The sequence below is a fragment of the Crinia signifera genome, chromosome 5, assembly GCF_055691185.1.
Source record: "Crinia signifera chromosome 5, ASM5569118v1, whole genome shotgun sequence".
Classification (NCBI taxonomy): domain Eukaryota; kingdom Metazoa; phylum Chordata; class Amphibia; order Anura; family Myobatrachidae; genus Crinia; species Crinia signifera.
The window spans coordinates 150,107,001-150,133,814 of NC_139221.1; positions in this window are offsets into that span (position 1 = coordinate 150,107,001).

A 26,814-nucleotide genomic window follows, 5' to 3' on the forward strand; every position below is an offset into this window, starting at 1 on the left:
CTATATAACACTCCGCAATGCCCACGACATACTGTATAACACTCCGCAATGCCCACGACATACTATATAACACTCCGCAATGCCCACGACATACAGTACTATATAACACTCCGCAATGCCCATGACATACTATATAACACACCGTAATGCCCATGACATACTATATAACACTCCGCAATGCCTATGACATACTATATAACGCTCCGCAATGCCCACGACATACTATATAACACTCCGTAATGCCCATGACATACTATATAACACTCCGCAATGCCCACGACATACTATATAACACTCCGCAATGCCCATGACATACTATATAACACACCATAATGCCCAGGACATACTATATAACACTCCGCAATGCCCACGACATACTGTATAACACTCCGCAATGCCCATGACATACTATATAACACTCCGCAATGCCCACGACATACTATATAACACTCCGTAATGCCCATGACATACTATATAACACTCCGCAATGCCCACGACATACTATATAACACTCCGCAATGCCCATGACATACTATATAACACACCATAATGCCCATGACATACTATATAACACTCCGCAATGCCCATGACATACTATATAACACTCCGCAATGCCCATGACATACTATATAACACTCCGCAATGCCCATGACATACTATATAACACTCCGCAATGCCCATCACATACTATATAACACACCGTAATGCCCATTACATACTATATAACACTCCGCAATGCCCACGACATACTATATAACACACCGTAATGCCCACGACATACTATATAACACTCCGCAATGCCCATGACATACTATATAACACTCCGCAATGCCCATGACATACTATATAACACTCTGCAATGCCCATGACATACTATATAACACACCGCAATGCCCATGACATACTATATAACACTCTGCAATGCCCATTGCATACTATATAACACACCATAATGCCCATTACACATTTGACACATAAGTGCCACTTACCTAAATGCTCAATGCCAGGGGCTTCATGCTCGATGCCAATGGGCTTCATGCTCGATGCCAAGGGGCTTCATGCTCGATGCCAAAGGGGACTGAATTTGCTCGTTGCCAAGGGGGGCAGAACTGTGCAGCGGCCTGCTCCCGTCCGCTATTTTCAATTCAGTGCACCAGTGGCGGTGTGCAGCAGGGTGGGAGCGGTGGTGTGCAGCAGGGAGGGAGGGTGGGAGCGGTAGTATGCAGCAGTGTAGGTGGGTGCAGCAGGGTGGGTAGGTGGGTGCAGCAGGGTGGGTGTGGGAGGGTAAGTGCAGTAGGGTGGGTGCAGTAGTGTGCAGCAGGGTGGGTGCAGCAGGGTGGGTGCGAGGGTGGGGTGCAGCAGGGTGGGAGTACACCTGACCTTACTCACCCCCCTGCCTGTGCTGCTGTGCTGCATCCTGATCCACCTCCCCCTGCCTGTGCTGCGTGCGTGCATTCTGAGTCCCCCCCTCCCTGCCTCTGCTGCCTGTGCTGCTGTGCCCCCCCTCCCCCGGGAGAGAGACGTGCTGCTGCTATGTAAAATTCATTCATATCTCCCGCTGGACCGCTAGCCAATGGGCGCTTGCGGTCCAGCAGCCAATCAACTGGTGGCTGCTGGACCGAGTGCGCCTATTGGCTAGCGGTCCAGCCAGCGGGAGCTATGAATGAATTTTATATAGCAGCACGGCCACGGAAGTCTCTCCCGCACACAGCGGGCAGGGGAGCGGACGAGCGAGGGAGCTGGCAGTGACAGCACAGTTTCGGCGCCATGCTATGTTCCTGCGCCCAGAGCGTGTGCTCCGCCGGCTCCGGGCTCGCTACGCCTCTGGCAATAGCTTCCAACAGGAAGCCATTCTGTGCAAATCACCAGAGCTACAGTGCTTATGTGGGCTGCTGTCTGTGCAGCCCAGAACCAATTCTCTGCAGTGAATATGTCCAGACTTCAGTAAGTCACTCAGTGTGATGCAGCTGAAGGAATGTATGCATTGCACCAGAGAAGTGCATGGAAGTTTTTTTAATTTTAATAATATTTGTGTGTAGATCTTTATTAAGAGTATCATTTTGTGTACTTTAATTAATATTAAAGTTATTAAAATTGTGTATTTTGCTCTGTACCTGTGTTTGTGTGCTTATCAGTACCTCATTTATTTCCAGTTAATGCACACAAACCCTGGTACAGAGCAAATCAAACTAATAACCTGCAAATAATTAATGACTGCTTGCAACGAGCAGTACCCAGGAAATTGCAGCCCCCCTTAAGTCTAAAACAGGGTTGCCGACCCTGCCGGAATTTGCGGGAGTCTCCCGAAAATCAAGTCCTTCCTCCTGGCCCCCGGAAGGGTGGGCAACCCTCCCGGAATCAGGGGGACCCCCACTGAGCCCCCCGATCGCGGCATTTATATGCCGCAATCCGCGGGTCTCAGGGGAGGGGGCGGAGCTAAAACGGCACAATTGTGCCGTTTTAGCCCCGCCCCCTCCATGGATAACTGTTATTTCGGCTATTTGTCGTAATGGGGGCGGGGCTTAATGACATCACAGTTAAGCCCCGCCACCAAAACTCGTAATGCAAGATTCCTCTCCGGGCTTCTCCCGGAGAGGATTTTTTGAAAGTCGGCAACCCTGGTCTAAAGGCAGGAGCTGCCACTGCTCATCACCCAATCCACAAACCATTTTTCTGCCCACTATTTACCAGCAAATAAAGCCCTGAAGTTGCATTAGAAATTGTCTTCTCCCTCCATAAACAAACCCCATTGAACTGGGATAAAAAAGAATCCCAAATGAACTGGTCACTGCGGATCTCATCAGAAAGACACAAGAAATGAAGACGCCGTCTAATGCCTACAGTCGCTCTCTCTAGCTTCCTGCAAATAATAATTACACCTTCCTGTGCGATTGACTAACCCCCCTGTTTTGTTCTTCCTGCAAATAATTCTACCCATGGGAATAACTCCGCATGAAAAATTAAACAATCCCAAAAGCGAGTGATACTGCTGAAGAGTAAGCTTATCCGCTGCCAGTGCAAATAAAATCTCATCATGAAGGCAACCGACCTTGTCATCTGGAAACCTACAAAAACCTGCAGCAGTTTCAATCTCAATACTTAATAAACTAACAACAATGAAGGTAAATGTTCAAAATTTGCACAACAAATAGCACAAACCATGGCTAAAGATTTAGCTATATAATACCCATGCGCCAATCTAAAACCCATAAACTTAAATACTGATGGATGCAAAATGAGCAGTCTAAAAGCAAATTCAATATCCATCTTGCACATGAGTGCCCCACGACCAAAGGACCCAACAATATACAAAGCCACGTCAAAAGACTGATAAACCACAGAGCAGTGCTCATCAGCTATAGCATTATTCACTGAGGCACCAGGTGGGCAAGACAGATGCTGAATAAGCCTAAACTTACCCTTAACCTTTTTTGTAACCACCCCAATGGAAGAACGCACCTAATCAGGAATAGGAGGTTCTTTAAAATGATTAACTGACTACTTATTCCATGCCTTAACTATGGCCCCTTCGCATGAAGAAATGGCAGCTTGCGCAACTTCGACATATAATTCTACTATTTTTTGCCAAAGTCATAATTATCCCTACCGCACTGTTTACGCCTGAATTGTTCATTATAATTTCGCCAAGCGAATCCTTTATAAGAAGAAAACAAACTATGAGTGACGTACTGATATCATACCAAATGTATATGCTCATCAGGCCGGGTTTCTAAATAACAGGCTGAAAACACCAACATTCCCCGCAGCCAATTGTGGTAAGACATTAATGCCTCTTCCCTTCCAGAACGCTTCTTTCTTGCCACTAGCAACACTTTCCTGGTCTTACTCATCAATGCAAATATATTTATATAACACCCTTTCCTGATCCTATCTCTATATCTTGGATGAAACCACGCAGCACTGCAGCATTGACACTGAATCGCAAGCTCTGATATGCTCACTGCCTCTTTCTTCTAATTGTCAGTGAAGGGAGCTGCTGGCAGGAGGCAAAGAAACCAATAGAATCACATGGTTTGGACAGTGATAGAAGCTGTTTGCCAGGTGTCGCTTACACACAGTGCCAGTGTCTAATGGGAATTTGTCACACAGAACACATGGGGGGACAATATTTGGGATAGAAAACAGAGCAGGGGTGGCACACAGGGTAACACAGTGGCTGGGAGAGAACACAGAGAGTGGCACAGTAACAAAACACAGAGGGATGGCACAATGGCGGGGACAGTGTTGCCTACCCTCCCGGCATGGCCAGAGGGCCCCTGAAATCGGGTCCCCCTCCCGGCCCCCCCGGAAAGGAGGGCAACCCTCCTGCCTAACCCCCCATCTCCCGCGAACCGGCACTCGGTGGGGGGGGGGGTGTCCATGGGTAAAATGCTGCGATTGCGTCATTTTAGCCCCGCCCCCCGCAGTGCAATGCCTGAATGACGCAATCACAGTAGGTACGCCCCCAACAGGACAGAGCATATGTGTCTCCACCCCCAAACCGCCCATTTCTTACTCCCAGAGATGGCCCCACCACCCTGCCTAACAGAGCTGGCTGCCCTCTCCCACAGAGGGCAGCACAAAAGTTGGTAAGTATGGACAGAGAACAGGTGGTGGGGGTGAAAGTACACAGAGGGGGTGTATACAAAATACTGGAGAGTTATAAATAGTATAAACACTGTAATATCAAACACAAAAATATCAACTGAAGTTGTTATATAGCAGATGAAAACAATGACAACATGAATTAAGATAAATGCTTACTGTATATCAATTGACAATTAAATCAAGCAGTTTATAGTCGTACTAAAACCGTAGCAAATAGTGGAATATCCCAGACCATAAGGAGTAATAAATAAGTTTGAAGATCTGTTATATATAATATATACTTATTAAAAATGTATGCAATATGACAAATGGTTTCAGAGCATATAACACATTTACAACCTGTGCCAGAAAGGCAATTGAGAGCTGCTGCGATATAGACATGCTTTCTAAGATAATTGCTGACACAGAAAGATTAACACATGAAAAGGACATTACAATCTGTCTGCACTTGAAAGCATTTTTGCTATGTGACACTTTGTATTATCTCATGATAAGAGCTAAAACAAACACAGTTTCTTATTATCCTATGTTCTTTTCTGAGTGTCAATGGATAACTCTCAATCTGTACAGCATATTATCCGCATTATAAAATAATTTTAGGGTCCTATTTAAGTAATAAACATCTGTATTGACTGTGTATCTTTGTATGCCATACATATATAAAAACAAAAGGGGCGTAATTAGATATGCATAGGCCCCATAGCAAAAGTTTGTAAGTTCCCCCTTTAGCGTCTGATGGTGATAAATGTATGTAAAACATATTACTTAGACAGTAAAGATGGGCCCCCAACAGCTCTGGGCCCCATAGCAGCTGCACCACTTGCACCTATAGTAGATATACACTTCCACAACATATCTTGAGTTCATGTCACATTCAATTTCACTCCCCGGGAGCCTTTTGCTGCCTAGCGAGCGGGCAAGTGCTCCTCCACCCCCCCCCCCCCCCAGTCAGCTGAAAATCCTACCACCAGAGCTGCATCTAGATATTTTGTGCCCTGGGTCAGAAGGAGCATTGGCACCCAGGGGCGTAACTACACCTTTGTGGGCCCCATAGCAAAATTTTGAAAGGGCCCTCTAGCCCATCACCAAACTTAGGGAGGTGGGGAGGTGGAGGTCAGAATAGCAAAGGGTGATGGGTATGACAAAATAGAAGGGATATTAGGCATAAGTACAGGACAATAGGCACAGCACAAAGGGACAGGACAATAGAGACAGGATAGGACATTATTATTATTCAAGAACATTAGGGACAGTACAGGACAATTGGGATGACAATAGGGATAGGACAGGACAATTGGGATAGGAGGGGAACAAGCACAGAACAATAGGGACAGAACATCACCACTCACCACTCCCTGCTTGGTCTCCCCAGTGGCAAACGCAGGATTTTCAGAAGGGGGTTTCCAGAGGGGCGGAGCAAAGCACGGAGATAGACATTTAGGTGACCCAGTATATGCCGGGTCAGTTAAAGTATTATAGATAGACCAAATGTATATAAATAATAATAATAATAATATACATACATACATACATACATACATACATACATGGGTGTCAACAGCAGTGTAGACCCCAGGGCATAGCAATGTATTGGGGCACCTACCGATCCTCCAGCTGTAGGGGTGGGGGAAGCTTTGATGTCCCCTGGGTGGTAGGGGGTAGTGTATCAACCACTCAGCATGTAGGGCCTGGATCAGTAATTTCCACTAATTACCCCTTTACTGCACAGATGGTGGGAGAAGGGGGCATTGGGCTGAATGAAGGGGCCCTGATACATAACTTCCAGGGTGGTAGAGGATGTTTAGTATGCAGAGCAGGGGTGTATAGTGGAGTGGGCTTATTATTCATAATTTTGGTGGGAGGACAGCTTGCTTGACTGCAGATATCTCCATTTCCCAGAAATAGATTTCTTAGATTTTAATGGAATTAAAAACTAGAGAATCCCACCTACCAAATGGTATTGGGGACTAGGGGATCAGAGTTCAGGAGGCAGAGCAATCTGCCAATGAGAATATAAAACTACATACCAGGTGTCTGGAGCTGGAGCAGTAACCACCTGCTGGAAGGCTGATATATCTGGTTCTGGGAACAGTAGAGACAAGCTACTAGTGTCCTTCAAAGAGGAAGAGTCCCAGCTTTTGGAATATACCCTCAGAAAAACTCTAAGTCAGACAGAACCTGAAATATCTGACTGGGAAGAGCAATTAACAGGCTTGGATGGGGACCACTGCTTTAAAGTCCGATATCTCCGGTTCCCTAGGGCCGATTTTTTAAATTCTTGTACCCATGGAAAGAGGGGACCCTCAGCTTTCAGCCTAAGGCCCTTAGACTCCTGGGGGGGTTTCTGGGTACTCATAAACCCCCCCTGCGTGCGCTACTGCTCCCCCTCACATACGCTGGACAGGAGGCACAGGCAGCTTCTGGCTGCTCCCTGCTTGGTCTCCCCCTCACATGCGCTGGACAGGAGACAGGAGGTGTAGGCAGCTTCTGGCCTGCTCCCTGCATGGTCTCCCCCTCACATGCGCTAGACAGGAGACGCAGGCAGCTGCTGCTCCCTTGTTCTAGTGCTGCTCCCTTACACGCGCTGGGGGGTTCACGGCAAGTGCTGCATTCCCCCGGCAAGTCTCTGACTCTCTCCCGCTCAGCCACAGCCTCACACGCGCTGCGCTGGGTGGGCGGAGATGGGCAGCTGCTTCTATCCCTCTCACATGCGCGGGGAGGGAGAGACAGCAGGCGCCGGCAAGCGCTGTTCCCCACTGGATCTCCCACCGCTCAGCACCAGTACAGGAAAAAGGCAGGGAAGTGCATGCTGTCTATCGGGCCCCCCCAGCCACCGGGCACCATAGCAGCTGCACCCCCTGCACCCACGGTAGTTCAGCCACTGTTGGCACCCCAACCCATTTTTTTTTCAAACATGGACAGCCCTGGTACCCATTTAAAGCACTTGATATGAAGCCCGCATTTATAAAACATCTACAGTATACTTACATAACACTAAAAAAAAAAGTATTTGGACACCAATCTTCTTATACTATCACTATTAAACCAATCCTGCCGGCACTCAAACAAACATTAACAGCAAAAGTCCAAGAAATAGAGGCATTCCAGAGGCAATTAAAAGCATAATAACCATAAGGATTTGTATTGAGTCAAGCTTTGACCCCCGTCTTCAGGACAAATCCTACAGCGGTACTTGTTTCCTAGCACGGCGCCCAGATTTCCTACGTACGGCACTGTAGGGAAATCGCATCAACGTGGATAGTGGGGTAATGAAAAAGTCGGAGGATGCGTTCCACCGCCCCTCGCAGGCCTTGCTGCGCTCGCCACGCTTCGGGGTGGCGTGGATGGGGGGGGGTGCGTTAAACCTATTTTGGGGACATGCAATGATATTGTTGTATACCTTATGTCATGGCATCGCACACCATATAAAATCGCATGCGATTGCATGTGATTTTGCTATGGCCCGGGGCAGAGAGAGCAGTGAATAAATGAAATAGGAAAATTGCATCACATCGCACATTGCATGGCCCTAAAATGGCCCATGCGATGCAATGCGATTTTCCTACGCAGAATAGCCCACTAAGAAATTGCTTAGTGGGCTCCATTCTAGGAAACAAGTACCCCTACAGCAAATGCGCTTATACAAACAAGACACATATATACATACTCACATCTCCGTTCTGCTCACTGTCCTCCCACCTGGCACATGCTGCTGGACCCAGGAGGAAGCTGTCAGACCGTGAACTTCCGGAGGCAGCTAGAAGCGGTGTTGCCAAGCAACAGACACCGCTTGCGCTTCACCGTCTCCCGGGACTATCGTCTACTCCAATCAGGTGCAGGGACGCTAGCCCATTGGGGGACCTAGACAAACAGAATACAAGTACAATATAAGCATATGATAAACACAGCCTATATACAAAACATATAATGAAGACAGTACATAAAAACACAAGCACTAGAGGAGAGACCTAACCGGATGCCTACTGGTTAAACCACAGCATTCCAGTTGGTCTTCTCATTTAACCCATGTGGATGGATAGTATTAAGTCTAAAGATCCACCTTGATTCAGCCACCAAGAGACACTCTGCTCCCTTCCCTTAAACAATCAGGGATATGGTCTATGATAAAATATATAAGCGAGGACAACGGATGTCCCTTTGCTTTAAAATGGTGAGCCAGAAAGTGCCAGATCAATAGCCGACCTGTGCAACGCCATCCTCTCATGAAAAGTTCTGGTTGTCTTTCCTATGTAGTAGTAGCCACAAGGGCACACAATCACGGATACTACAAACTCAGATCTGCAGGACAGAACAAAGCGAATCTGGTACTCCTTATCAATATGAGGATGTTTAAACTGATTGCAAGCAATGAGATACCTGCACATAGTACAATTACAGCAGCTGTAACAGCTTGGTGGTTTGATGTAGACATTATGGGCTCCGGGAACACCCATGCCCATAATGTCTGTCTTTATCAAATGGTCCCTTAAATTGCGACACCTTTTGAAGGCTGCTAAAGGGCAGTAAACAGTACTTAACCCTTCAAGGTCAGGGTCACTTTTCACAATGGGCCATAAAGCTTTAGAAGCATAGTGAATGGAGGGGCTGGCCACTGAGTAGGTACTGGTACAGGGAAGAACATTGGATGTCTGAGATAGTCTGGGCTGCAGTAGGTCAGAACGGGACATGGACATCACCTCATGCTTCTGTTTAAATAAGAGGGCAGAATCATAACCTCTAGCAATAAACCACAATTAGACGGTCTAGCCACTCAGATATGATAGAAGAATCACTAATAACACGAGCGATCCTCATCATCTGAGACCAGGGAAGGCCTGGAGGATGGAGGATGATGGCTTGATGCCATCAAAAATGTATTGCTGTCCACATTTTTGTGATAAATGTCCGTAGAAATCACGTTCTGACTAATACACACTGCCACATGCAAAAATTGTGCAGTGGTGTCACTGCATGTATACGTAAACTTGATGGTGGAGTCTCTGGAGTTGACATCCACCATTAAAGCATGAAATCGCTCCTGTCCACAAGATGAAAATATCATCGATGTTGTTAGGCACCGTCGCCCGGGAAACAAGGATCCCGGGCAGACAGTGGTGCTGGCTCACCGCAGCAGCGCCGGGAACACGCTCCGGCGCCTTCCACGCTGCAGTAGCCGCCGTCCGGATGTTGGGGATTCCGGACGGTCGGCGGGGGGCGTGCACTACAGCAGGCCGGGGGACGTAGCTAGGCAACGTCCCAGGCCGCAAGCTGACGCCGGGCGTCGGGGCGTTGCTAGGCAACGCACCCGGACTTCCGCCCGGCAGCTGTCAGCAGCTCACGCTGGCGTCATCAAGTGGGCGCCAAATTCAAATAAAAAGCCGGCGTCTGCTACACACAGACGCCGGTTATAGCTCTACCAGCTGTCTCTGGTCTCCAGTGTTGCCAGCTCCCTGGTCTTCCTGGCAGAGGCTCTTCCGTGTGCCTGCTGCTTCCTTGGTGTGCTGTCTCCAGACCCCGTTCCTGGTTGGAGTGTGTGAGACTTGTTCGGGCATTTTTCCAGCTGTTGCCTTCGGACTTTCTGTGTCCCTTCCACCCATGTAAGTGCTCCAGTGGAGCCAGGATATATTTATTTATTCATTAGCAGCTAGTGGACCTTTTCGTGTCACCTGTCTTACTACCTGCCTGTCTATTTCATTTGTTAGGGTTCAGGCCTTTCCCCCTCCGTGGGTCCTGCCTGTTACCCCTCCTGGTGGTTACCAGGTTCTGCTCCCTTTGTTATCCTTTCTTTTTAGTCTTTCTTTAGGCAAGGTGTCTCTTTGTCTTTTGGGTTTGGGAATTCGCTCCTTCTTTTTGTTGTGTCTCCGTGGAGATTCCATTTTGCTCTCTCGTGTTTGCGACTGGGTCGCAACCCCTGTCCTTGGCCTGGTGCCGGCAGATAGGGGTCATTTTCAACTTAGGCCCGGTAGTTAGTTCATCCTTTTGTGCTCACCTCTGACGATTGCCAGCTCCTTGTCTGAACATAGACCTAGCTGCATCGGGGTTGGAGCGGGCATAACTCGCTCCTTCGGACGCGGCGGCAACAGGTGAAGACTAGCATCTGCAGGGGTTTGCCATCTGTCCGAGGGGCTCAACAGAGAGAGAGTAGGGTTCGCCATGGGCGTCCTAAACAGCGGTCACGGCCACGGGCTCACGCCTGACCTCCCACTTCCCTTTCCTTGGTGCACTAGTGCACAACCTTCAGTTAGACGTAACAGATGTAACGGGTGTACAGGAGTAAGTGCCTACTTACATCAGGATTATCCAAAACATCTGTTCTTCCTATTTAAACATGGCATATGAGGGTGCGATGACAGAACCCATCGCGCACCCCTGTAGCTGTAGGTAGTACCTACCATCAAACAAAAAGAAATTTCGCTCCAAGGTCAACCTCAACAATTTAAAAAAATAATTGATGATTACATTTAGTATTGTCTAAATGTTGACCCAAAAATGACTGCACCGCATCCACACCCCCATCATGGGGTATAGACGTGTACAGACTGGCCACATCGAGGCAACACATAAGGGTACCCGGGGGTAATATCCAAAATCAACTTAATAAAACTTGTCGTGTCCTTAAGGAATGATCTTTTCTTCAACAACAAAGGTTGGAGCACGTAATCTAATAATTGAGACACAGGCTGGTAAAGGGAGTTCCTTGCAGAAATTATAGGATTCCCAGGAGGCTTCCTAGGGTCCTTATGTAATTTTGGAAGAGTATACAGCATGGGAACAACCGGATCCGCCACAAGTATACGATCCCGTACCTTTGATGGTAATATACCCTCAACAACCGCAGATAAGAGAATGGTAGAAAGTTCCTTCTGGAATTTGACAATTGGATTACTGGATAATTTTTGGTAAACATCAGAATCAGCTAAGTGTTGATAGATTTTGGCCCTGTAATCATCAATGTTTTGAATGACAATAGCCCCGGCTTTATCGGCGGGCCGAATAATGATGTCTTGATAGCCACTCAATTGCATGAGGGCCAAAGTCTTATTTTTAGATAGATGTTTGAAGACTTTACCTGGAGCTGCCGTAAATCTGTTAACTGAATCATCCAGTAATCTACCAAATGTATTGATGGAAAAATTATTAGACACAGGGTCGAACTTGGAACCAGAACTTGATACCAGTAAATCATCAAAAATACCACATGAGGCCTGCACGGGTTTATGCTGAAAAAAATCCTTTAATCTTAGTTTTCTCATCAGCCTGTGATGATGTATCAGTCCAGCAGTGCTGCTTAGTATGCTGTATCAGTCATGGGGTGCTGCTTATCATGTCGTATCAGTGGAATGTTTGTGCCACAACTTCTGTCGCTTAGTTTAGTCATCCAGCTACCTCTGTGCAACCTTTCGGCCTAAAATTAATATTGTGAACTGCAATTTGTTCAGAATAGACTGGAAATGTGTGAAAATAAATGTTATTTAGGTAAATAATACTATAGGAACAAAAAAAACAATTCTGTGATTTTACCTGTTTTTATGTGTTTTATGAAAAAAACTAATTACCGCATAGAAGCATCCTTGACAAAGAGCCTATGCTCGAAACACGTTGGTTGTACACTGCCGTCAACCGGAAGCGCACGTAGCTGAACTTCCGGTCAGACAGGACGGGACAAAGAGGTAAGCATACCGCCGCACAGCAGCACGCTGACGGGCAGGCAACTGGGCCGCACTCTGACATCCCCTACAAGACCGGAAGAGGACACAAAGGTATGTTAGGGACAGATTTGCATACCGGAAACCTCAAGTAAAATGGGCTTTTAAACCTCATACCCTCAACAAAATCAACCATTCAAAAAAGAGCTGAGAAACATCTGCTTTTATATAAAACAGGTACCAATCTTCAGCAGTTTATTTTATTTTATTCTTTATTTTACCTTATTGTATTCCGTAATTATATCACATTAAAATCGCTCCCTTTTTCCATTTTTATTCTTAAGCCCTTAAAACAACGGAACAGCTCCCACCACTAGCGCAGAAACACTTGTTTTTTATTACTTGCTCATGTATAAGATCCAGATCCAAAACACGAAAATGTAGAGGTGCGCACCTCTAGACAGAATACACGCCTGAACTGCCACACCGTCACACACCATTGCATAAACTGCATGTCATATTGCCTCCAGGACCCAGAAAAAGATGGTGAAGCTGCTGCAGATGCTGAGTATGCCACGTAAGTGAACACTGGGCCATAGGTCGGCATTCTATCATGCTAACGCGTCATCCATGTTGACATGATGACACATAGGCATGATGAATTCTCTGTCAACCTAGCATATCGCAACTCAGATACCTCTAGGCTAGAGCTCCACAAGCAATTTTACATTGCTATATTACATCTCGCACAAATGCTGTTTTACAAAAAAAGTACAAATTTCGGAAATTAATCTCTACAGATGAATCACTCAAATTTCCCAGAAAAAAAATCTGTGTTCACTTTCAAATAGGCACTTCCTGCTCAGAATCCCAGGATCACTTGGGAAAAGCAATTAATCTCGTGATCATTAAACTCTTTGGGCGAGATTAATTATCTGTGAAGAGATTAAATTACAACACTAAATGATTGATGGAGACCGTGAACCTAAACAATGATTAAAATTGCTTGTCTTGCAGAGCTCATTGGGAGCAAGTAGTTACAAATCACTATTATGAGTGTAAGGGGATTATTTAGCAAACACAATATTCACATCTCTCCAGGACATTAGCTAGAGATTGCAATATTGAAGTTATCTCTATATGTAAATGCAGGGAAATTCCAGCAAAAGCAGCTGCTATAAAATAACTGGCAGCCCCCATAAAATGACTGGTCACTATCATCAGCTAATGTTTATATGAAGGAGGGAAGCAAAGTTTCTCTCATATTTTTGGAGAAACATAATGCCATTTCTAGATAATGTTATGTTCCTCTTTACTTGTAGAAATGAAGCACAGCAGGGAAAATGCATTTTCTAACTGTTTTTCTCTTATGCCCCGGCCAGCTCTGTCTCCTCTGCTTATTCTGTGGTTCTGACTTATCCAACCGACTTCCTCTTTTCTGCTTCCTTGGCCTCTTATATGATCTTTATATATAAACTTGACCCCTACCAGAGCCACGGTGGCACAATGGGGGAGTGGTTCCATTCTGACCAGTGCTCTAACTGTATTAAGTTTCTGAGACTGATGAAAAGGTGAGCACAGATTGCATTTCATCGGCAGAGTAGCAAAACAACCAACAGGGAAGATTCCTGGTGGGGCTTGCACCTGTGGCTGGAAGAGGGCAGCAGGTGACAGACTGGTGGTATGGGTGTGTCAGAAGTAGAGGATGACATGTTGGTGTGGGTGTGTTCAAAGGTAAAAGGTGGTAGTCTGGCAATGTGGGCATGTAAGGGGGCTACTTTCTGGAAGAGCATTGTAGCAAAATTAGCATAAAGCTATAGACAAACCTGCAGGAAAAGACACTGTGTCCAACTTAGAAGCAGACTATGAGGAGGGAGTCCACTCTTCAGCAGGCCCGACCCCCTCAACAGATCCCACCTCCAAGAGAGCTACTTCCAGAAATTCCCTGGGCTTATTTTCCATTAATTCCAAGCCTGTCTCCTGATGTGGTGCAGTTCTGTATCAGCCTTTATGTTCTTCCTGTGTTTGAATGGACTTCCAACAGATGAACCAGTTTGCTCCAACATTCCATAAACATACTGTAATTGTAAGTTATAAACAGTAGAGAAAAATATTATTAAATATCTGTGTTTTATTAAGAGACAATATAAATATAGAGAAACATTACCAAATGCAGGTAAATAGTTCAATGTGCTCTAATGTATATATGTGTCTGATGTACCAAATATGAAAATAAATTATGTGTATGCGTAGTGTGTTCTGTTCGGATACAAATTCATATTTTAAATACAAATTCGTATCGGCAGCCTGCATGGATCAGTCAGATCTGTGCAGGCTTCAGTGTATAAATAAATAAAAATGGCGTGGGGGCCGTAAACAGGCCCAGGCTCAAAGAGCCGTTCCTGGTTTAAAAAAAAATCAGGAAACCATTCAAGTAGCGGTTCTCAGTATTTTTTAAACAAGCACCAGGCCCAAGGACCGGTCCTGGTTACCAAAATATAGGGGACAAAACGAGTATGGATCCCCTGTATTTTAAGAACCAGCACCAGGCCCAACCAGCAAGGTCCCGTGGCTAAAGCATTAACCCCCTGACCGTTCAGCCTGTGCAGGGGTCCTGGGGAAGAGGGGACCCCCCAATCAACACCCTCCAGACCAGAACTTTCTTGCCCAGGCTGAAGCCGGGGGCTGTCCCCAGTGCCCCTGGGCTGTGGGTACTGGCTGATTGTAGTGTACAATATGAAAAATACCATTGGGTTCTGCTGTGGAACTATGAGTCCCAGCAAGCCTGGTCAACATACTGGGACTTGTAGAACCACAAGTCCTAGCGTATGGCCCATTAATGGGCTTTCTGGGATTCTTAGTTCCACAGCAGAACCAATAGTGAAATAAATACACAAACACACCTGAAAAATAAACTTTATTATACATGGAGCCCTTTCATAAATATATACTTATCTATCTTGACCCTGTAGTTAGGTCTACCTCCATCCATCAGCTGGTCCTGAAGAAATCCAGGGGGCACCTGTGGAAATTATACTTACAAGGATCCTCCAGCGTAGATCGGGTCCTCTTCTGTCCATGTAGGCATCCAGGGACTTGGCAAAAAATCAGACCACCACACACAAAACCCACGGACTATGAAATGAGCCGCAAGATGAGTTTTTTTATATCATGCGGCTTCTCCTCCTGAATAGCACTATTGGCCACCTAGCAGCCTAGCGACTCCTGATTGGCCGCTAGGTGCTGCTAGGCGGCCAATAGCACTATTCGGGTGTTTTGTTTTTTTGTTTGTTTTGCTTCAGCCTGGGCCGGTAAGTTGTGGAGGGGGGACCCCTTCATTGGGGGGGTCCCCACTTCCCCAGAACCCCTGCCCAGGCTGACCGGGCAGGATGTTAACACTTTGGCCGTGGGACCTTATATAATAAGTGTCCCCAGGCTGTGGCATTACCCTGCTGGTTGGTTGGGCCTGGTGCTGGTTGTTAAAATACGGGACCCCTACCCTACCCATGAATACGAATTGACGCATTTTTGGGATAGCCAAAATAGATGGATTTTTGGATACGAATAAGCCTCTTTTATACAATATTTTGATTGTAAACTTCCCCCAAATAATCTACTATATAAAAGCGAAAATTTGTCCTTCTGTCTGTCTTTCTATACAAATCCAGTTTACAAGCCAATTTTTGCTGTACGCTCATATGTATGTTCCAGCATAACTCTGAAATGACTGCAGCAATTTACACCAAACTTGGTACACATAATACATACAATCTGGGAACAAACACTGTGAGGGTAACACACCCCTAAAGCTGGGTACACATATATACAATTGTCGGGCCGTTCTTCCGTTCTGGGTCGGACGGCCGTTCAATTATATAGGTGTGTACTCTGTCCCATACGAGCGATAAACGGCAAAAAACGGTCTTGTCCGTCCATACTCGGTCGGTCGACGGTTCTTTGCTGTTTAATTTTCATATGACAGGATGGCCCCATATCAGAACAAAAGTGCAGTGTATACGCACGTTTAATATGCTGCCGTCCTTGCGACTATAAGCAACAGGCTTTGAGCGCTAAGGACAAGTGTGTGTGTGCTGTGTGCAAGTGGCTGCCCTCTGGGAGAGGGATGCCGCCCTCAACAAGAAAACAAAGTGGAAAAAATACCAGTAGGCACCTTATGCACAGAAGACTTACAATTTAATTAATAAATAACATACATAATAATTTGCATGCATGCAATAAACAATTTAAAACAGAAACATCAATGCAATACTGATTAAAAGTAACATATAGTTACCAAGTCCTGATTGGGTACTCAGATTGTGACTATACTGGGCGTTCCATAGCTGCATGATCTCTCGGCAGGGTGACTAAAAAAAAAACCGCCGTGGGGTCCCCCCCCCATGGCTGTAACCAGCACCAGGCTGAAGAGCCGGGGCTGGTATTAAAAAAGTCCGGGGCTGGTTCCCAAAATACGGGGGACAAAATGATTAGGGGTCCCCCGTATTTTAAGAACCAGCCCCAGGCCAAACCAGCCAGCAGGGTAATGTCACAGCCGGGGGACACTTATTAGATAAGGTCACGCGGCCAAAACATTCATCCCTACTGAACAGTCAGCCTGTTCAGGGACCCTGGGGGTGAGGGGACCCCCCAATAAAGGGGTGTCCTCCCCTCCAGGACTTACCTGACCAGGCTGAAGCCTGGTGCTGTCCCCGGTGACCCTGTGCGGTGGCCACCGGGCTGATTGAGTTTTACTATGGAATTAGGAATCCCAGCAAGCCTCCCCCGCATGCTGGGAGAACCACAAGTCCCAGCATGCGGGGCATTAAAGGGCCCGCTGGCACTTGTAGTTCCACAGGGAAAAAAATAGTCAAATAAACACACTGACACACAATAAAAATAAAACTTTAATACATCCAAAGCCCACACATACTGATACTTACCTATCTTGAGCCCGTCGGTAGGCCCCTGTGTCCGCTGTCGGTGCCTTGGTTCCGGTGCCTTGGTTCCGGGGCTGGTCCGTGGCTCCAGGGCTGAAGAATCCGGGGTCCTGGATCCAAAGAAATCCATGGGGGACCTGTGGAAGGAAATCCTACTCACCAGGTCCTCTGGCGAAGATCCCGTTATCTTCTCCATCTCCGGATCAGCCGCCGGTACACGATTGGAATGAGAGGAGCAGAGATGTTTCATCTTCCACGCCTCTCATCCGAATGATTCTATTGGCCGCCTAGCCGAGAAAGTCGACTCCTGATAGGCGGCCAATAGAATTATGAGGCATCAGCACAGAGTATTTTAGCATACAGCATAACTTTGGAATGACTAGAGCAATTTATACCAAACTTGGTACACATATAAATTACAATCTGTGAATAAATACTGTGTGGGTAACACACCCCTAGTACCCCTAGGGATGGGGCAGGAGCTTATACTATGGACCTTATTCTGATTGAATTTCGCAGCCTTGCGAGTCCATCTGATGCCACCTGCCACCCTCTCACGCGCGACACCCCCTCCACCCGCCGCATGCTTGTGAATGGGTGATTTAGATAATCATACATTTGCAGGTGGGGAGAAATCATTTGATGGTCGGCGATACCTATATGGTGACTCTAAACTGTGGGTGCCCTGTGCGAGGCAAGCAGCTGACATCCGCTGACGCAATCTGCCCGCCCCCCGCACCCGCATCATGGTCTCATTACCATGGGAACACCCATGAAATGCTGGCCGTTCCCATATAGAGATGGGCAGTGGCGTAACTAATAATTCTGCGCCCCCCTGCCGAAAATGCAGGGGGGCGCCCCTCCTAGGTTAAACAACCCCACCCATGTGGCCGTTACCTCAGCCGTGGCCGCGATTGTGCTGCCAGTGGAGGGGAGCCGGGGTGCGGTGAAGGGGAGCCGGGGTGTGCGGGGGGGAGCCAGGGTGAAGGGGGGGGGGGGGTTTGGTGTGTGGTGTTACCTCCTGCCGCATCTGCGCCTGGTCCTGGCTCTCCCGTCTACTGCTGCTAATCAAAAGTGACACTTGGAAAATGGCTGCCCCCATACAGCAGACGAAAAACTGTCTGCAGTATGGGGGCAGCCATTTTCCGAGTGTCAGTATTTGTATACTGCGGGACTAAAGTTACGCCACTGGATCATGGGGCTGTCCGGCGCCCCCGCCCTTCTCTGCCCCCTGCTCGCTGTGTAGGGTGCATGTAACCCGGCGAACACAATATTTGCCATGGGTGCACACACCCAGCATCTGCACATGCGCAGACGCATACTATCGGCTTCCGTGCGAACGCACAGAGAACCGAATCAATTAGAATAAGGGGAGTGGTGAACTTTGGGGGCAGCCAGTGACTTAAGAGACTGCAGATCCTTGAAACAGATTAAGCCCCAGAGCAGCTGCACCCCATGCAGCCCGTAGTTACACACGTAGATTACAAGCTTCATTAGGGAAGGCACTTGTGTCTACAATTACATTTCCTACCTGTAATTTTCCAAGCCCAGCCTGTAACAGGAGCTGATTGGCTGGCTGTTTATCACTCTCCATTTTACTATTTTTTGAAGCTTAATACATCTGGGAGAGAGAGAGAGAGAGAGAGGGGGAGAGAGAGATATATGTATATATTGTATTTAGAAACGAAGGAACTCATCGGTGACTTTAAAATAAAACATCTTATGCAGTGGCGGAGATACCGTAAGGCAGCCCTTGCCGCTGCTTGGGGGAACGGGGGCTGCGTGGGCGCCGGGTGCCGGTCAAGTGAGTGTGTCACAGCACTCTCAGAGCCGGAGGCAGGCATCCTGCACAAGCTCTCTCCTCTGCTGCGGCTGCCTGCAGCAGCCAATACGTCGTGTACTGCTCTGCCTCTGACTGTCTGTGTGAGGGTGCTCAGTGACCCGCCCCATGACGGGTCCCCCACACAGACAGCCACAGAGCTCCCTCTTCCTCCGTGCCCACTGCACCTGGGAGTCCTCCTGACTGCGCCAAAGAGCAGCGTCACTCAGTCAGCGCTGGCTGAGCTCCCTGCTCCCCTTAGCCGGAGCCCGCTCACCTTGGCCCGCCCCCTCAAGCTGCAGTGCATCCCTGCGTCCATCCTCTCACCCTCCTTGCCGGCTTCCAGAAGTCCCGCGATTCGCGGACATTTTGGGGGCGTAGCCTAATGTCGTGAAGTGCCCGCCCACATAAGAAGTCCATGGCTGACCTGTGCTCCCACCAAGGCTGCTGTCTGGTATAATGAGGTATTATAGGTATAGGTATTATAGTCCCACACTCTCATTTTCTGATGCTGCCCCCTCCCCCTCTCTCTGACACTGACTCCTCCCCCTCTTTCTCTGGCACCATCTCCTCCCCCTTTTTCTCTGGCGCCGTCTCCTCCCCCTCTTTCTCTGGCGCCATCTCCTCCCCCTCTTTCTCTGGCGCCGTCTCCTCCCCGTCTTTCTCTGGCGTCAGCTCCTTCCCCCTCTCTCTGAAGCTGTCTCCTTCCCCTTCTCTGACTGTCACATAGAAACGTAGCCATCTCCTTCCCCTCTCTCTGACGCTGTCTCCTTCCCCCTCTCTCTGATGCTGTCTCCTCCCCCCTCTCTCTGAAGCTGTCTCCTCCCTCCTCTCTCTGAAGCTGTCTCTTCCATCTTTCTCTGACGCTGACTCCTCCCCCTCTCTCTGACGCTGTCTCCTTCCCCCTCTCTCTGAAGCTCTCTTCCCCCTTTCACTGACGCTGACTCATCCCCCTCTCTCTGACGCTGTCTCCTCCCCCCTCTTTCTGACACTGTCTCCTCCCCCCTCTCTCTGACACTGTCTCCTCCCCCTCTCTCTGTCGCTGTCTCCTCCCCCCTCTCTGACGCTGTCTCCTCCCCCCTCTCTCTGACGCTGTCTCCTCCCCCCTCTCTCTGACGCCATCTACTTCCCCCTCTCTCTGACACTGTCTCCTCCCCCTCTCTCTCTGATGCTGTCTCCTCCCCCTTTTTCGTTTAACATATAAAACCAGTCACTGAGAACATTTTATAAACAATTATTTTATAAAAAATTACTCAGACCTAAAGACTCGTTAAGACCTCGCGGCCGCAAGGTGCCAGTTTTAGACATAACATGGCCACGCTTAAATATAAAATCATAGACCATGTGCCCCCATCGTTAGAGGGGGAAACAGAGCAAAAAAGTTACTACAGTTAGAGTCCCGTTGGATATATCATTGAGACACTTTGCGGCCGCAAGGTCTTAACGAGTCTTTAGGTCTGAGTAATTTTTATAAAATAATTGTTTAGAAAATGTTCTCAGTGACTGGTTTTATATGTTAAACAAATCATAACCATTCTCCACATAGGATCATACTGTGTCCCTCAAGGTGCTTTCCATGATTATTAAGATATACAAGTAATGTCAGCGTTACTGTAAGTGTAATATGTTTGTCTTTTTTACAAACATTTTTTACCTATATTATAATCACTGTAAATGGAGCATGTATGTTCCTCTTCTTTAAAGCACTGTACACACATTTTTAGCAATTTTGAATTCACATGTTATGTGTGCACTCTTGTTCGATGCTGCAGAGGAGATGCCGGGAGAAGCGTCGCTGTCTCCCTGACAACGCAGCCACCTCCTGCACGATACAGCCGCTGGTATATGACGTCATCGGCGCTGGACAGAGATGGAGGCGGGCAGCGTGGAGGGGCGGACGGATGGACGGCTTCCCCGGCGTCGATTGGTGAGTATCCTTATATCTGTAATGTATTCACTATTGTGTGCCATCTGATGAAGGGGACTAGCTCCCCAAAACGTTATTAAATGCACCCAGTTTCACCTTGATCCACCGCCTGTATTAAGTCTTAGAGTGCCACCCCCCATGCCAGATAATGTGTATTTGGCATAACTGTGTTATGGACATTACAGTATGTGGCATAATGTGTAAGGGTCATTATGGTGTGTGGTATCATTTATTTATTTACAGTTTCTTATATAGCGCAGCATATTCCGTTGCGCTTCACAATTGGAAACAACAGTGATTAAACTGGGTAGATACAAACTGATATGGAGGTAGGAGGGCCCTGCTCCTCAGCGTACAGTGTATGGCATATTGTCTAATAAGCATTGGTTCTTCATAAATTCTTTGTGTTCTTTATTAATTTGGGGGGGAGGGAGGGCATAATTTTACTGAATCAGTCCTGTTTTTCTTTTAACAAAATGGGAAGAAGGGGGGGGGGGGCGCCAGAATTTATTTTGGCAGGGGGGAGCAAAATTTCTAGTTACGCCACTAATCTTATGTAAGGTACATTTTGGCCCAGAACAGGTTCAGGCGCCCAGTTCCTGATGATGTCATATTTAATTAGAGGTTCAGGATCGTGCTGGTTCCTGCTGAAAAATAGCACTGGATGTAACTATATCAATAGACAATGATAATTATGGTACTAAAAATGAAAATAATTTTGGCCATGTTCATTATTTACTGTCTGAGATTTAGTATAAAGCCGCAGTTCATTTGGCTAAGTGTTTTCTCAGAGTTTTCTCTGCCTTAAGGAATTATGATTGGTAAATGTTAATTGACCTTTCCGGTTGTACTTGAAAGGTTTGACAGCTTGAAGGATTATGATCAATGTGTATCCTTACCTAAAAGGAAAGTAATCTGTGTGTTAGGTCAACAGTGTAATCAGTTTTTAAGTGAAAGAACAAATATCCAGTCTGCACTAATATTTGTGCATATGAATGCCACAGCATAAACCTCAAAAAGAGGCCTAACTATGGGCCTTATTCTGGTCTGTGCGGCCGGAGCCGAATATGCGGCCAGGACCGTGCGTCCTAAACGCAAGTGGCGCAGGCGTAGGGCTGCACATACCTCCTCTTCCTCCGGCGGGTCCGACTCAGGAACGTCGGAGGAAGAGGGAGGCAGAAAATCCCGCAGGCGGCGCAGGCACAGGCGCCGGCGGCACTCCAGTTCCAGTGGTAGCTCGGGGTCCCCGTTGTTCCCTAGGGGGAAGGTGGTACAGTGCGAAAACACGGCCATGCTCAGGGGACTTAGGCGCAGCGTCCAGGAACGCATTCGGGACGGGAAGTACGTATTGGGGAGGAGGCCTAATGCACCTATCACCGGTGGCAGGCGGGCATGTTTATGTTCGCGGCTTGTTACTTAGAAACAAGACCGCAGGAACACATGAACATGGTGCGCTACATGCACATGATTCATGAAATGTTCCTTTCTGAAGCTGACTCCTCCTGGCGCTCCTATGACGAGAACTTTCGGCGCAAACAGTCTGGTTTGACCATTATGGCTTTTGGGTGTAAGGACGTGGAGATCTGGATGGGGCCGAAGCCAGCAGCCGCTCCGGTAGCCACGCCAGTCTCCACCCCTACCCCTCGCAAAAACCAACACCCCTTTCGCAGGAGGGCGGGGGGAACCCCCGTGGGGTGTTGTTTCGCCTTCAATGGAGCAGGTTGCGCCCTCGGGGCTTCCTGCAAATTCAAGCATGCCTGCTCAAAATGCTGGGGCAATCACCCCTTTAAGGATTGCAGGAAGGGCAAGCAAGGGGGTGCCCCCCAGGCTCCAGCAGCCGGGGGTACACCTCAGTAAGGCCCCTTCTCATGTACGGGTCAACCGCTTGGCCAGCTGGCTGAGACGGTACCCGCATAGGGAGGAGGCCGAATTTTTAGAGACAGGCTTCCGCCTGGGCTTCCGCCTACCGGTACAGGGAGAAATCGTAGCCCATGCCCCCCGTAATTTAAAATCCGCGATACAGATGCCCGGGGTTGTCTTAGAGAAAGTGGCCAAGGAGGTGAGCTTGGGTAGGATGGTGGGTCCTTTCCCGTCGCCCCCTATTGAGAACTTGGTTCTCTCCCCAGTAGGGGTGGTCCCCAAGAAGGCTAGCGGCAAGTTTAGGCTTATCCAACACTTGTCACACCCCCCCGAGCACCTTGGTTAATGACTCCATCCCCGAGGACTTGTGCCGCGTGCGGTATCAGTCTTTTGAACAGGCGCTGGATATAGTGCGCGGCCACGGACACGGGGCTTTCTTGGCCAAGGTGGACATCGAGTCCGCCTTTCGCCTTCTCCCACTGCACCCAGAATCGTTTCGGTTCATGGGCTTTCGCCTCCCCACGGGTTTTTACGTGGACAGGTGTTTGCCTATGGGCTGCTCGATTTCTTGCGCCTATTTCGAGCGCTTTAGCAGTTTCTTGCATTGGTGCATAGTGTCGGGTTCAGGCGAAGCCGGGGTGGCCCACTACTTAGATGACTTCTTGTGCGTGGGCCCTGCCAGTTCCCAGCGGTGCAAGTTTCTGCTGACATACGTGCAGGATCTTTTCCAGTATTTCGGGGTCCCCATAGCGGCGGACAAGACAGAGGGGCCAGTATCGTGCCTGTCCTTCTTGGGCATCGAAATCGATACTGTGGCGGCCTGCTGCCGCCTCCCCCTCGACAAGCTGTCCCGGCTACGGGGAGCGGTCAGCCTAGCATTGGCCACGGGAAAACTACAGTTGCGCCAGCTCCAGTCACTCCTCGGACTCCTACATTTTGCCTGCAGGGTCATATCCATGGGTAGAGTGTTTTGCAGGAAGTTAGAGAGGTCCATGGCGGGCGTCAGACACCCCCTCCATTATGTGCGCCTTCCGGCAGAGATTAAGAGAGACTTACGTATTTGGCTTTCCTTCCTGGAACAGTTTAACGGAGTCCTTATTTGGCCCGCAAACCCCCGCACCAATGCACAGTTGCAATTGTATACCGATGCAGCGGGCGGGGTGGGCTTCGGAGCCTTCCTGCACGGCTCATGGTGCGCCGCCCCATGGCCCGTGGACTGGGTGACAGAGGGACTCACGAAAAACCTGTTGCTACTGGAGTTGTTTCCCATCATAGTCGCACTGGAGCTATGGACGGACAGGCTTCGCGACTCCAGCATCATATTCTGGTGCGACAACTTGGGAGTTGTGCACTCGATTAACAGGCAGGGTTCAGCTTCCATGCCTGTAGTCCGCCTGCTTGCGCGCCTGGTGCTGAGATGCCTGCTGTTGAACATACAGTTTGTGGCACAACATGTTCCCGGAGTGGAGAACTCCGTGGCAGACGCATTGTCCAGGGCCGACTGGGATAAGTTCCGGGCTCTGGCTCCAGATGCATCCCCTGTTGGTGAACGCTGTCCCTCTTATATTTGGCAGATGATCAGGCCGGAATGGAGGGGCTAGCCATGCGGGCTATCACACCACGGACACTCCATTGCTATCAGGCAGGATGGCAGGAGTGGGAGCAGTTCCGGCTGTCCACCTCACAAACAGGTAAGACACCTGAAGCGGCCATGGCGGCCTTTGTTTGGAGCTTGTACTCCGCTGGTCGCTCTGTCGCCTCCGTGCACAGGTCTTTGGCAGGGGTGTCTTTTTTCTCCTCACTTCAGGGTAGGGCGGACCCGTCCCGGTCATTCTTGGTGTCCAGGGCATTGCGCAGTTGGCGGAGGGCTACGCCGGCTCTCCCGGACTGCAGGCGACCCATTGATATGTCGTTGCTCCCAGCATTGCTGGGCGCCCTGGGGGACATTTGCTGGCCTTATTATGAGGTCCTCTTGTTCCGCACGGCGTACGCGATGGCCTATCATGGGGCCTTCAGGATTGGGGAGCTGGTGGCTCCGTCAAAGCGAACTACCTCACCACTGGCCGTGGACGATCTGGTGGTCCAAGCTGACTCGGTGCTATGTCACCTGCGACGCTCTAAGACGGACCAGGCTGGGAGGGGGCGGTGGCTGTCCTTGATCTCGTGCACGGTGGAAGGGGCGTGCCCTGTGACGTTGGTCTTGGCCTTTGCTCAGGTGCGCCCGGACCTACCCGGCGCATGGCTGATGCATGAGGATGGGTCGCCGCTCACCAAGTACCAATTTTGTCAGGTCTTGGGGCGGGCGCTGGAGGCCATGGGCTTTGATCCAAAGGAATTTGGGTCTCATTCCTTTAGGATTGGAGCTGCTACCTCGGCGGCTGCGGAGGGCCGATCCGACGCAGAGATTCAGTCTCTGGGTCGATGGCGCTCGGCAGCATTCCGAAGGTACATTCGGCCTACTCTATCTGTCACTTTTCACCATGGCCGACTGGACGCATAAGCGCTCGCCAACTTCCCGTGGGGGCCTTGAGGTGTGTTTTCACATCCGTCTGGGGGCACAATTTGGCTTAATTTCAATCTGGCATGGCGTACTTGTTAGTTTACTCCAGGCGGTGTGTTTTGTGCCTCAAGAGCTGGTCGGCCACGGTTTTTTCATTCCTCTCTCCTAACAAGTGTGATGTGTGTGCGGTGTGTCAGTTTGTCGACAGCTTCCTAACCTCCCTATACATATTTCAGGTCGACAGGACGTTAAGTCCGTATGGATGATGGGACATTCGTTTGTCTTTTGGGCTTCTAGGGCGGCCATCGCCTCTGATGTATGTGTGTTCCGTCAGGCTGGGGAGGTTAGGTGGCTGGGTGAGAGAGGTATGCTATGGAAAGGACTGCAGGTGGGGCTGATTCGAGCCCTGAGAAATGTTGGGGTCCCGAGAGTCATCATATTCCACCTGGGTGGCAATGACTTAGGGCGGGCATCCGCTCTTGAGCTACGCTCTGTGATTGTACGGGACCTCTATCTTATTTCGCAGTGTTTGCCAACATGTAAGTTGGTGTGGTCCTCCATTATATCGAGGATTGTGTGGAGAAATGCGGTGTCCTGCCCCCGCCTGGAGCGTTCACGGAAGAAGGTGAACGCTGCAGTTGAGAAGTACCTACTGACCAATGGCGGGGGTATTATTTGCCATGACGCCAACGACTTTCAGCGGAGTGCGCTGTATAGAAGCGATGGTGTTCATCTGAGCCCGGAGGGCGTGGCTCTGTTTTTGGGCGATGTTTTTAGCTGGTTAGATACACAGTGCTGAGCGTTTTTCCTAGTTGGTGGCGGTGCTGCGGCTTAGGGCCTAGCTGTGGCGGTAAAGAACGGTCATCCTTGTAAGATCTTGAGGTGTGTGTGTAGATAGTGGGGTGTCACTCTCCCCTGACATCTATGGTCATTGGCCATGCTTCCGCCCGGGGGGTGGTCACCACTAGCACGAGTGGATGACCGGGGAGAGTGATCACCAGCGATGGTGTGTATGGTAGACATCTTTAACCCCACTTTCCTATAGTGACCGTTCTTTGGTGCCGCCACCATTATATATAGTTTAGTTTAATTGTCAAATAAATTTGACATTCATTTTGAAACGCCAGCACTTGTGTCTGTGTCTTTTTTATTAGATAAGTTTAGTTGTTAAGATTTAGGTTAAGTTTATGGTGAGTTGAAAGGTGTGGACCTGGGGGATACCTGATGGGGAGTTTAAGAACCACGAATGCTGAATAAGCAATGAGAGAGCATAAACCCCTGATGGGTTCACCAGGTTACACTGGAAGGTCAGCTGACATGTAAATTAGGATGGGCACAAGGCCTATCAGAGCAGTGGGAGGGTTATAGACATGGTAAGAAAAGGCACATGCTAGCATGTGAACTTCCTCTGTCCGGAAAAGCCCCACCCACCCTTCCCTATTTTTCTTCTCTCCTAGGCGGCGGTAAAGAACGGTCATCCTTGTAAAGGAGGCCACACACGCACCGATGCGGGCGGT